This window comes from Arachis duranensis, chromosome 1 (genome assembly GCF_000817695.3).
Source record: "Arachis duranensis cultivar V14167 chromosome 1, aradu.V14167.gnm2.J7QH, whole genome shotgun sequence".
NCBI lineage: Eukaryota > Viridiplantae > Streptophyta > Magnoliopsida > Fabales > Fabaceae > Arachis > Arachis duranensis.
This window is the reverse complement of record NC_029772.3, coordinates 24219712-24232187: the sequence shown is the minus strand read 5'-3', so window position 1 is coordinate 24232187 and position 12476 is coordinate 24219712.

The window sequence follows — 12476 nt, the reverse complement described above, 5'->3', positions numbered from 1 at the left end:
AATGGCTATCAATTATCAATCACTTGGACATTAGTAACTCAAGAATTCCTAAGTTACCATCCCAAGCCAAGAACATAAAATCCTACTCTAACATCCTTCCAAACATTTTATCAAACACTTGGAGGGCATAACATAAAAATATAGAAAATTAATAAGAGAATATTAAATCTAAAACCAACAATTGCAAAATCAATTATAACAATTAATAGAAGAAGCAATAAACATGAAATACTTCAAATTGCATTAAAAGGAAAATCAATCTAACATGAGGAGTTCAAAAACTAAATTGTAGAATAAATAGATCAACAAGAGAAGATAGATAAACTAAAATACTAGAACAAATAAGAGTAGAAGAGAACTAAATCAAAGTATAATAGAAATCTGAAATTGAAAAAGAATAAAACTAAGAACCCTAAAACCTAGAGAGAGGAGTCTCTCTCTCTAAAAAACTACATCTAAAACCTAAAATTATGTGTATGATTGATTAATGCCTTCCACCTTTAGTCCTTGGTCCTTTTAGCCTTTTTCCGCCAAAGATTGGCTTCAAAACTGGGCCAGAAGCCTCTCTGAAATCATTGGCTGCAATTTCATTAAAGGTGTCAGCGTGGGCATCGATGCGTACGCGTACAACGCGCGTACGCGTCCCTGGAGTAGTGCGCGATCCGTGCGTACGTGTCTTGTGCGCGCGCATGTCCATGGGCGCGTTCCAAATCCTTGGCTTTTCATGATTCTTCCACTCTGCATGCTTTCTCTTCACTCCTTTGATCAATTCCTAACCCTTTTCAATCTGAAATCACTACCAAACACATCAAGACATCTAGTGGAATCAAAAGGAGATTAAATTTGCCAAATTAAGGGTCTAAAAGCATGTTTTCACACTTAAGCACAAATTAGGAGATAATCACAAAACTATGCTATTTCATTGAGTAAATGTGAGAAAAAGTAGACAAAATACTCTAAATTCAACACAAGATAGACCCTAAAAATGTGGTTTATCACTCCTCCTTCTCCTTGGAGAGACGTTGATTAGATTGTGCGGGGGCTGTTGCAAGATGGATCCTTTAGCCTAAAATCAGCTTACAATTCCTTATACGAAGAGTTCCCCCCTCCTTATTTGCTGTTCAACCATATTTGGAGGTGGAGAGTGTAGGAAATAGTGCATTACTTTCTCTGGCTTGTGGCAAACGATGCTATTTTAACAAATTACAATAGAAAAAGAAGACATATGACTATGTACTCCTCTTTTCTGAGATGTAATGCAGCAGACGAGACAACTTTGCATGTGCTTCGAGACTCTTTTTTTTCCAAAGGGATCTGGGGTCGTCTCATTCCTCAGGAGTATAGAAATACTTTCTTTACCCTTGATCTTCAAGCTTGGTTGACTTCTAATCTGTCCAGAAATAGCAAAGTGGGAGAGAGGATCTTCGGTATTGTTGTTTCGTCCCTATGGTATACAAGGATTTTGCTGATTTTCGAAGGGAAATACACCTCGCAGTATGCGTTGGTTCACTCCATCCAGGCTCGGTCAAGGGAGATAGAGAGTACATCTTCTAAGTTACTAAAACACATGAACTCAAACACCAATACAAAGTGCTTGATTGGATGGGAACCACCTCTTCAAGAGATGTTTATCAAGATTAAAATCGATGGGTCCTTCTATAACCATAACAACAATGCTGCTTGCGGTGGCATTCTTAGAGACTCCTTAGGAAGATTTTTGAAAGGTTTCTCCTGCAACCTGGGAAGTTGCTCTATAATGCATGATGAATTATGGGTAGTAATAAACGGGCTGCAATTAGCTGTAACAAAAGAATTGAATCACATTATTATTGAATCGGATTCTCAGATGGCTCTCAATATGTTTAAGAACGGGTGCCCATCTAATCAACCCTGCTTCCCTTTCATCTAGGATATCCTTGTTTTGTCTCGCCGCATACAGGAGATTAATTGGCATCACAACCTTCGGGAAGAAAATTTGGTGGCTGATTGTCTGGCTAAGCAGGGTCAGAGTCTACTGTTAGGAATTTATATATATGATAGCCCTCTTCCTGGTATATTTTATTCTCTTGTTTCTGATTGTATGGGTGTTATTAGGACAAGTGGCTCTGCCTAGGCTTGCTTTTGTTTTTCTTTTTTACTGTTTGGGTCCTGACCCCTCCTTTTCCACCAGAAAAAAATCATCAATGTTAAAACATTTTACTTTGTAGCAAACCACATAATATAGTAAGACGAAAAAAGCACACAATATAGTTAAATATGTAAACAAATTGTTCTATAGAAGTTCAACATATGGGTAACTAAATATTGTAGTTATTTAACATAAAAAGTCTTGTAGTTCAATTTAGTTAACTAAATATTCGGTTGTCATGAATATAGTTTAAGATTCAGGGGAATAGTTTTGAAGTTCAATATGAATAGCTATTATAGTTTAAAAAAATTACAGGAAAGTAACATGTTAATCAATTTTAGATTTTATACTTCTAATTTAAAATTTAGCATTAAAATTTTATAATTTAAAATAAACAAAATTAAATTATAGTTTAAAAAAATACAGAAAACTAACTTTTAGTTAATCAATGTTAATTAATTTTAGAGTTTATAATAATAATTTTATATTAAAATTTTATAATTTAAAATAAAAAATTTACATTAAAACAGTTGGCTAAAATTAAATGTAAAAATGCTCTACATCCATGTAAAAAATGCATCGAAGTTATCCAAGTCTTTTTTGACAGACACGCCTCCCCCATCCCTTCACTCGTTTGTGATTCATTCGCCACATATAACGTAAACTTTTTCTGCATTGCAAGCTAAACCTTTGCTCAATGTAAACCTGCAACTTAAACTTTCTTCTCTGCTCGATTTTTCTTCCTCTTCTTCTTCTTCTTCTTCTTCTTCTTCTTCTCTGTTCACGTTCTCCTTCAACGTAATAAGCTTTGTTGTTCTCTTCTGATCGCGTTCATCTTCTTCATTTTCTTCTTTAGATCTGCTTACATTGCGTTTACCTTCTTCCTATTATTCTTCGTTTTGTTCTTCGTTTTGACGCGGTTCTAGTGGCATTGGAAAGCTAACTTCTAGAGCGTTCCAACAATATATAACAGTATACCCTTATTCTCCATTTTGTACGAACAAGGTGGTGCCTAACTTGGAATTTTTTCCAAGTTAGGCGCCATAATCACAAAGTCTTCCAATGCATGCAGCCAAGGGGGCGCCAAACTTGGAATTTTCCAAGTTAGGCGCCATATGAAAGAAAAAGGGCATAATCCATTCTGCCACAGCCACGCCTAACTTGGAATTTTCCAAGTTAGGCACCAAGCAAACCAAAGCCAATGGTCCCCACACTGATGAGGATGTATTCAAAGATTTGGTTTTATTGTATTTACAAATAGAAAAAGATATTATTTAGTTTTATAAAATATATTTTACATTAATTAGAATTAGATATAAAAGAGAAAAGTTTCAGCCCTTCGGGGACTTCTCTTTTACGCACCTCATTCTACAGTTTACAATTTTTTAGAATCCTAGTTTTCTCTTTGAGTCATGAGCAACTAAACCTCCATTGATAAGGTTAGGAGCTCTGTTTATTTCTATGTATTGAAATGAATGCTTTTTTATTTTAATTAATGTATTGATTCAATTTCAAGGATTACTTTCGTACTTAATTTTATGAATCTGGGTGGAATGAAAGTATGATCCTTATTCTAGATGCGTTCTTGTGACCCTTGGAAGAGGTCTCTCACCTGAACACAACTTGAAAGTAAATTCCTCCTAAAGTGCTAATTACATGAACTAAGTGGGATACGTGACATATAATCCTGTTAGCTTTGGGTAATTAGGGTTTTTGTGGCACATAAACTAGAATTGGACTTAAACCTCTAATTGAAATTAAGTGACCAAGAAATTGGCGGTTAACTAGGTTAGAGGAGACTAAATTGCTAAGGAATTAGGGTTTAGTCACATATAGTTTGCCATGAATTGAATCTTGCATGATTAAAATAGTTGGTAAGAAATAGAAATCTGGAAGATAAACAACTCCGAAACCTTAACTGTTTTCTCCCATATTCTTCACACTAATTTACTATTTACTTTCTAATCTTCTAAATTTACTGTTTAATGCAATTGATTCTCAAAACACCATTTTCTGCTTGTTTGACTAAGCCAATCACTCAATCATTGTTGCTTGATCCATCAATCCTTGTGGGATCGACCCTCACTCATCTGAGGTATTACTTGGTAAGACTCAGTGCACTTGCCGGTTAGTTTGTGGGCTTTAAATTCCGCACCAAGTTTTTGGCGCCATTGTCGGGGATTGACTGTTATTGACAACTACCAGTTGTTTGATTGCTTAGATTAGACGTTTTTTCTTTAGTTTTTCTTGATTTATTTCTTTAAATTTTTTAATTTAACCTAGTTTATTTTTTTCTTAATTTTTGAAATTAAGTTTGGTGTTGCCTCAGTTATTTGATTATTTAGATTAGATGATTTTTCTTTTTCATTTAATTTTTTTATTAATAAATTATATTTTTATTTTGTTTTTTCCCCTTCAGTTTCGTTCTCCCTCCCCTGTTTTCCTTTTTTTCTTTTTTTATTTTATTATTTAGTTTTAATTTTTCTTTAAAAAAAAACTAAAACTTTCGTTCTTCGTTTTAATTTTTTTTAATTTTCATTTTTTTCAATAATTCAATTTATTCTCTTTATTTGTTTTTCTTTTATTTTTGTTTTCCTTTATATTTTATTTTATTTTCTTTTTTTTATTTCTTAATTCTGTTTGGTATTTTGTGCTAAGGAAAAATAATGGAGAGAGATCACATATGGGTTACTAGTCACACCTAATGAGTGATTCATATTTTTGTGGATGGAGGAACTACCCAAATTTTAGTTGGAAAAGTCAAGACCAAAGAAACTTCAGTGCTACATATTCCATCTATCAAGAACCACCATCTCCATATTCATACCAAGAACCACCACCTCTCTATCCATATCAAGAACCATCATCTTTCTACTTATATCAAGAGCCACCATCTCCCTATTCATACCAAAACCATCCTCTTTATACTCTTGTCAAGAACCATCATCTCCTTTTTATTCATATCAAAAGACATCATCTCTTGAGCTTGTCATGAAAGAATGCATACATGATATAAGGATGAGTTTCAAATATATAGAAAAATAAGTGGAGTTGATTATCAAGCCCTAGGAAGAAGAACAAGAAAATTCCTTCCCAAGAGATACAATGCAAGATCCTATGAAAGAAAGTGAGAAAATCAATAAAAGGAGTTTATACTCTAGTGAATTAGAGAACTACACACCCTCACACATGGAAAAAGAGGAAGATGCAAAAACAAAGGAGGAAGATTCACAAATAAAAGAGGAAGATACACAAACAAAGGAGGAAGCCATGTGGTGCAGAATTTATAACCAACAAACTAACCGTCAAGTGCAACGGGTCGTACCAAGTAGTACCTCAAGTGAATGAGGGTCGATCCCACGAGAATTGATGGACTAAGCAATAATGATTGCGTGATTTACTTAGTTAGACAAACAAAAAATGGTGTTTGCTTGTTCAAAAGCATTAAACAGGAAATCAGAAAGCAAGCAGTAAACAGGTTGTAAAATATATAAGTAAAACAGTTAAGACTTCAAAGATATTTATTTTTCATATTAACTTTTCTTACCAACTATTTTAATCATGCAGGATTCAATTCATCGCAAACTATATGTGACTAAACCCTAATTCCTTAGACCTTTTTAGTCTCCTCTAACCTTCATCAACTGCCAATTCCTTTGTCACTTTATTCCAATTAGAGGGTTAAGTTGAATTCTAGTTTATATGCCACAGAAATCCTAATTATCCAAATATAAGAAGATTATATATCAAGTACCCATGCGTACACACAGGAGCCAAAACAGCCAAGTATCTGTGCGTCCGCACAGGTCCCTGCACGTGATTTTGTTAATGAAACGCATGTTGTGCATTTTCTGAGGGCTTTTTAGCCCATTTTTGAAGGCTTTGGAACATATTTGAAGGGGGAAGCAACTATATATCATACCATACATTACCATACTTCATAGAATAGTTTTTAGGAGTAGTTTTAGAGTAGTTTAGTTTTAGGTTTTCTCTCTTAGGGTTTTTAATTAGGGTTTCAATGTAGCATTTTATACTTCAATTTTATTCTTGGATTATGCTATCTCATTGTAAGTATTTCTTTAATTCCTCTTTTATTACACTACTTGTTCTACACTTTCTTCTACTTTAATTTCTCTTGCCAATTTATGTAGTTTTGCAATTTTAGATTTCTAGTTGTTGAATTTGATGTTTGATGCTTATTTTATGTTTATTTGAGTTGCCTTTATTGATTTTGATCATTTATGGTTCATAGCTTTCATCAATTTACCAATTTTGCCATGCTTTATGTTTATGCCCTCTATGTGTTTGATGAAATGCCAATTTTGATTATGAGGTAATTTCTACCCCTTGGCTTGGGAAAAATGAGTTTATGGATTACTAGAGCCATAATGTCCAACATTTAGTGATAATTCTTGGGTTGTTACTTGTTATTGTTTCCACTAACGCTAGATTTTTACCAATTAATTTGGTAAGTTAGCTAGGATTTGTGGATTAATTACAATTATGCTCACTTAACTCATCCTTCGATGTTAAGGATTGACTTAGTGAGATTAATCCATCATAATTATCATAGTTGTGGTTATGGCAAGGAAGGGATTCCATAACTTATCCCAAGTCAATGTTTCATTTATGTTTTGAACCACTTTTCCATCACTTTATAGCATTACTTGTTTATATTACATACATAGTTCTTTTGTTCTTTCATCACTTCATTAGTTACAATTTTGTCTAGTTCTTTTATCTCTTTATTTGTTTTCTTCCTTACTATCGAAAACCCTTTCGATCTTCACAACCAATTTTATGCACTTGTCGTCACTAGTTCTTAGGGAGAACGACCCGAGAGTTTAAATACTCTCGGTTTATAATTGATTTGAATTGTGACATATTTAGATTTGAATTTGATTGATGATCAATGGTTGGGTTTGGACTATACTTGCAACATCAATCCTATTTTTAGTGAAAAAATCCAAACATATGCTTTTGGTCATTCATCAACCACTGTCTCATCTCCCTTTAAAGGCTTCTTCTTTGACAACAACTCCTTCATGAATTTAACATGGAGAGGCATTTACTCCAAAACCTCAGCAAAAAAAATATTGATTCGCAGCTTTCTGAAGACTTCCAAGAATTTTAAAAACTACTTGTCCTTGGTCTGCTTTTGAAGTATCTGAGGATATGGAATCTTAGGCTTGTATTCAGGAGCTTTAGGTAATGTTGGATGTGTGTGAAGAGTGACTGAAAAAGGATTGTCTGCACGCCTAGAAGGGGCGTGTACTATTGTGTCTTCAGTCTGCTCTAGAGCTTCTTTTTCAACCGGCTCCTCAGTAATTTGTGCTTCCGTACTTGCCACTTGTCCACTTATCAAGGTGATAGCCTTGTATTCCTCTCTTGGATTTGGAATTGTGTTACCAGAAAGGCTATTAGTAGTCTTCTGATCAATTTCATTAACCTTTTTGGTTAATTGACCCATCTAAATCTCCAAGTTCTTGATTAATGCTCTGGTTTCCTATATAAAACTCACCATTAGTGCTTCCAAATCAATGTTCTTCTGTGGTTGAGAATTTGCTTGCTGAGAAAACTGAAACTGGTGGTTATTAAAATTATTTTATTGAAAATCAGCCTGAGAATTATTATTAAAATTCTGTGGCTTCTGAGGTTGCTCTCTCCACCCTAAATTTTTGGTGATTTCTCCATTCCTGATTATAGGTCTTGGCATATGGATCATTATTGGGGTTTCTAGGAGCATTCACTGTATAGACCTGTTCAAAAGGAAATTGAGCATAGTCATATTTTTACCTTGAATGAAGCCACCATTCATGTCATATAGAGCTTCTTGAGGGGCAGTCTGAGCATTAACAGCTTAAACCTACATCCCACTCAAGTGTTGAGTAAGCATATTAATCTACTGAGATGTACACTCTACCATACAGAGTATTATGCTTAAGTCATAATTCAGAGATGGCAAGGTATTACGACCTCTAAAATAAAAATTTAGTATGAATAGTGGTGCACGAAATTGTGATCATCAATGGCGCCATCAACATGGTACGCTCAATTGCAATCTCAACTTTTTATCACAACTTCGCACAACTAACCAGCAAATGCACTGGGTCGTCCAAGTAATAAACCTTACGCGAGTAAGGGTCGATCCCACGGAGATTGTTGGTATGAAGCAATCTATGGTCATCTTGTAAATCTCAGTCAGACAGATTCAAATGGTTATAGATGATTTATGAATAAAGCATAAAATAAAGATAGAGATACTTATGTAATTCATTGGTGAGAATTTCAGATAAGCGTATGGAGATGTTCTGTCCCTTTCATCTCTCTGCTTTCCTACTGTCTTCATCCAATCCTTCTTACTCCTTTCCATGGCAAGCTGTATGTTGGGCATCACCATTGTCAATTGCAACAATCCCGTCCTCTCAGTGAAAATGTTCAATGCGCTTTGTCACAGCACGGCTAATCATCTATCGGTTCTCAATCAGGTTGGAATAGAATCCAGTGATTCTTTTACGTTTGTCACTAACGCCCAGCCTTCAGAAGTTTGAAGCTCGTCACAGTCATTCAATCCTTGAATCCTACTCAGAATACCACAGACAAGGTTTAGACCTTCCGGATTCTCTTGAATTCCGCCATCAATTCTAGCTTATACCACGAAGATTCTGATTAAGGAATCCAAGAGATAAACATTCAAGCCTTGTTTGCTTGTAGAATGGAAGTGGTTGTCAGGCACGCGTTCATAAGTGAGAAAGATGATGAGTGTCACATAATCATCACATTCATCAAGTTCTTGGGTGCAAATGAATATCTTAGAACAAGAATAAGCTGAATTGAATAGAAGAACAATAGTAATTGCATTAATACTCGAGGTACAGCAGAGCTCCACACCTTAATCTATGGTGTGTAGAAACTCCACCGTTGAAAATACATAAGAACAAGGTCTAGGCATGGCCGAATGGCCAGCTACGCCAGAATTCTTGAGCTGACTTGGAACGCCTGTTTGGGCCATCAAATCTCGGGAAAAGTATGGACTATTATACATTGCTGGAAAGCCCAGGATGTCTACTTTCCAACGCAATTGAGAGCGTGACAATTGGGCTTCTGTAGCTCTAGAAACTCTACTTCGAGTGCAGGGAGGTTAGAATCCAACAGCATCTGCAGTCCTTTTTAGCCTCTGAATCAGACTTTTGCTCAGGTCCCTCAATTTCAGCCAGAAAATACCTGAAATCACAGAAAAATACACAAACTCATAGTAGAGTCCAGAAAAGTGAATTTTAACTAAAAACTAATAAAAATATAATAAAAACTAACTAAAACATGCTAAAAACATACTAAAAACAATGCCAAAAAGCGTATAAATTATCCGCTCATCAGCATTCAAATCAACTAGCAATTTTCAATTATCAATTAACAAAAGACTTTGACAATTCAAATGTCTCCAATTACTCAACCCCTAAGCCAAGAGTAAAAATCTACTCCATAACTATAATTAACATTTCCTCAAATACTTGGTGAGCAAGAATGAAAGACATTGTAAAATTGAGAAAAGAATTCAAATTAAAGTTGTTTACTAACAACAACTAACAACAATAAAGCAATTAACAACAATGAACATCAAATTCCCCAATGCATTAATAGAAATCAATGTAAAATAGGAACTCAGAATCCAGATAGTGTTATTGATTCTCCTAGTTAAGTATGATGATTCTTGAACATAGCTACTTTATGAGTCGTGGCCGTAGCCCAAAGCACTCTGTCTTCCAGTATTACCACCGGATACATACATGCCACAGACACATAACTGGGTGAACCTTTTTAGATTGTGACTCAGCTTTGCTAGAGTCCCCAATTAGAGGTGTCCAGGGTTCTTAAGCACACTCTTTTTGCCTTGGATCATGACTTTATTTTTCTTTTTTTTTTGAATTCACTGCTTTTTCTTGCTTCAAGAATCATTCTTATGGTTTTTCAGATCCTCAGTAACATGTCTCCTTTTTCATCATTCTTTCAAGAGCCAACATTCATGAACAACAAATTCAAAAGACATATGCACTATTCAAGCATACATTCAAAAGTCAAAGTATTGCCACCACATCAAAATAATTAATTTGTTATAAAATTCAAAATTCATGCAATTCTTCTCTTTTTCAATTAAGAACATTTTTCATTTAAGAAAGGTGATGGATTCATAGGACATTCATAACTTTAAGGCATAGACACTAAGATACTAATGATCATAACACATAAACATAGATAAACATAAGCATAAAAATTTGAAAAACAGAGAAATAAAGGACAAGGAGATTAAAGAACGGGTCCACCTTAGTGATGGCGGCTTGTTCTTCCTCTTGAAGATCTTATAGAGTACTTGAGCTCCTAAATGTCTCTTCCTTGCCTTTGTTGCTCCTCTTTCATAATTCTTTGATCTTCTCTAATTTCATGGAGGAGGATGGAATGTTCTTGGTGCTCCACCTTTAGTTGTCCCATGTTGGAACTCAATTCTCCTATGGAGGTGTTGATTTGATCCCAATAGTTTTGTGGAGGAAAGTACATCCCTTGAGGCATCTCAGGAATTTCATGATGAGTGGGATCTCTTGTTTGCTCCATCCTTTTCTTAGTGATGGGCTTATCTTCATCAATGTGGATGTCTCCCTCTATATTAATTCCAACTGAATAACAGAGGTGACAAATGAGATAAGGGAAGGCTAACCTTGCTAAGGTAGAGGACTTGTCCGCCACCTTATAAAGTTCTTGGGATATAACCTCATGAACTTCTACTTCCTCTCTAATCATGATGCTATGAATCATGATAGCTCGGTCTATAGTAACTTCGGACCGGTTGCTAGTGGGAATGATTGAGCGTTGGATATACTCCAACCATCCCCTAGCCACGGGCTTGAGGTCATGCCTTCTCAGTTGAACTGGCTTTCCTCTTGAGTCTCTCATCCATTGAGCGCCCTCTTCACAAATGTCTATCAGGACTTGGTCCAACCTTTGATCAAAGTTGACCCTTCTAGTGTAAGGGTGTTCATCTCCTTGCATCATGGGCAAGTTGAATGCCAACCTTACATTTTCCGGACTAAAATCTAAGCATTTCCCCCGAACCATTGTAAGCCAATTCTTTGGGTCCGGGTTCACACTTTGATCATGGTTCTTGGTGATCCATGCATTGGCATAGAACTCTTGAACCATTAAGATTCCGACTTGTTGAATGGGGTTGGTAAGAACTTCCCAACCTCTCTTTTGGATCTCATGTCGGATCTCTGGATATTCACTCTTTTTGAGTTTGAAAGGGATCTCGGGGATCACCTTCTTCATGGCCACAACTTCATAGAAGTGGTCTTGATGCACCCTTGAGATGAATCTCCATCTCCCATGACTCAGAGGTGGAAGCTTTTGCCTTCTCTTTCCTCTTTCTAGAGGTTTCTCCAGCCTTAGATGCCATAAATGGTTATGGAAAAACAAAAAGCAATGCTTTTACCACACCAAACTTAGAAGGTTTGCTCGTCCTCGAGCAAAAGAAGAAAGAAGGGAGTAGAAGAAGAAGAAAATGGAGGAGATGGAGGTGGATTTGTGGTTCGGCCAAGGGGGAGAAGTAATGTTTGGGTTGTGTGAAAATGAAGGAGTGAAGATGGGTTGATATAGGAGTGGAGAGGGGGTGTATAGTTCGGCCATAATGGGTAAGTTTGGGAGGGAAAGTGGTTTGAATTTGAATGGTGAGGTAGGTGGGGTTTTATGAAGGATAGATGTGAGTGATGAAGAGAATAGTGGGATTTGATAGGTGAGGGGTTTTTGGGGAAGAGTTGTTGAGGTGATTGGTGAATAGGTGAAGAAGAGAGAGAGTGGTGAGGTAGGTGAGGATCCTGTAGGGTCCACAGATCCTGAGGTGTCAGGAAAAATTCATCCATGCACCAAGTGGCGAGCAAAAATGCTCCTTCTGCCAATTCTGGCATTAAACGCCGGGCTGGTGCCCATTTCTGGTGTTTAACGCCAGCTTCTTGCCCCTTCTTGGCGTTTAACGCCAGTCTGGTGCCCCTTTCTGGCGTTAAACACCCAGAATGGTGCCAGACTGGGCGTTAAACGCCCATTTGCTGTCTTCACTGGCGTTTAAACGCCATCAAGTTTTCCTCTAGGGTGTGCTGTTTTTCTTTCTGTTTTTCATTCTGTTTTTGCTTTTTTTTAATTAATTTTGTGACTTCCCATGATCATCAACCTATAGAAAACATAAAATAACAAAAGGAAAATAGATAAATATAACATTGGGTTGCCTCCCAACAAGCGCTTCTTTAATGTCATTAGCTTGACAGTGGGCTCTCATGGAGCCTCACAGATACTCAGAGCAATGTTG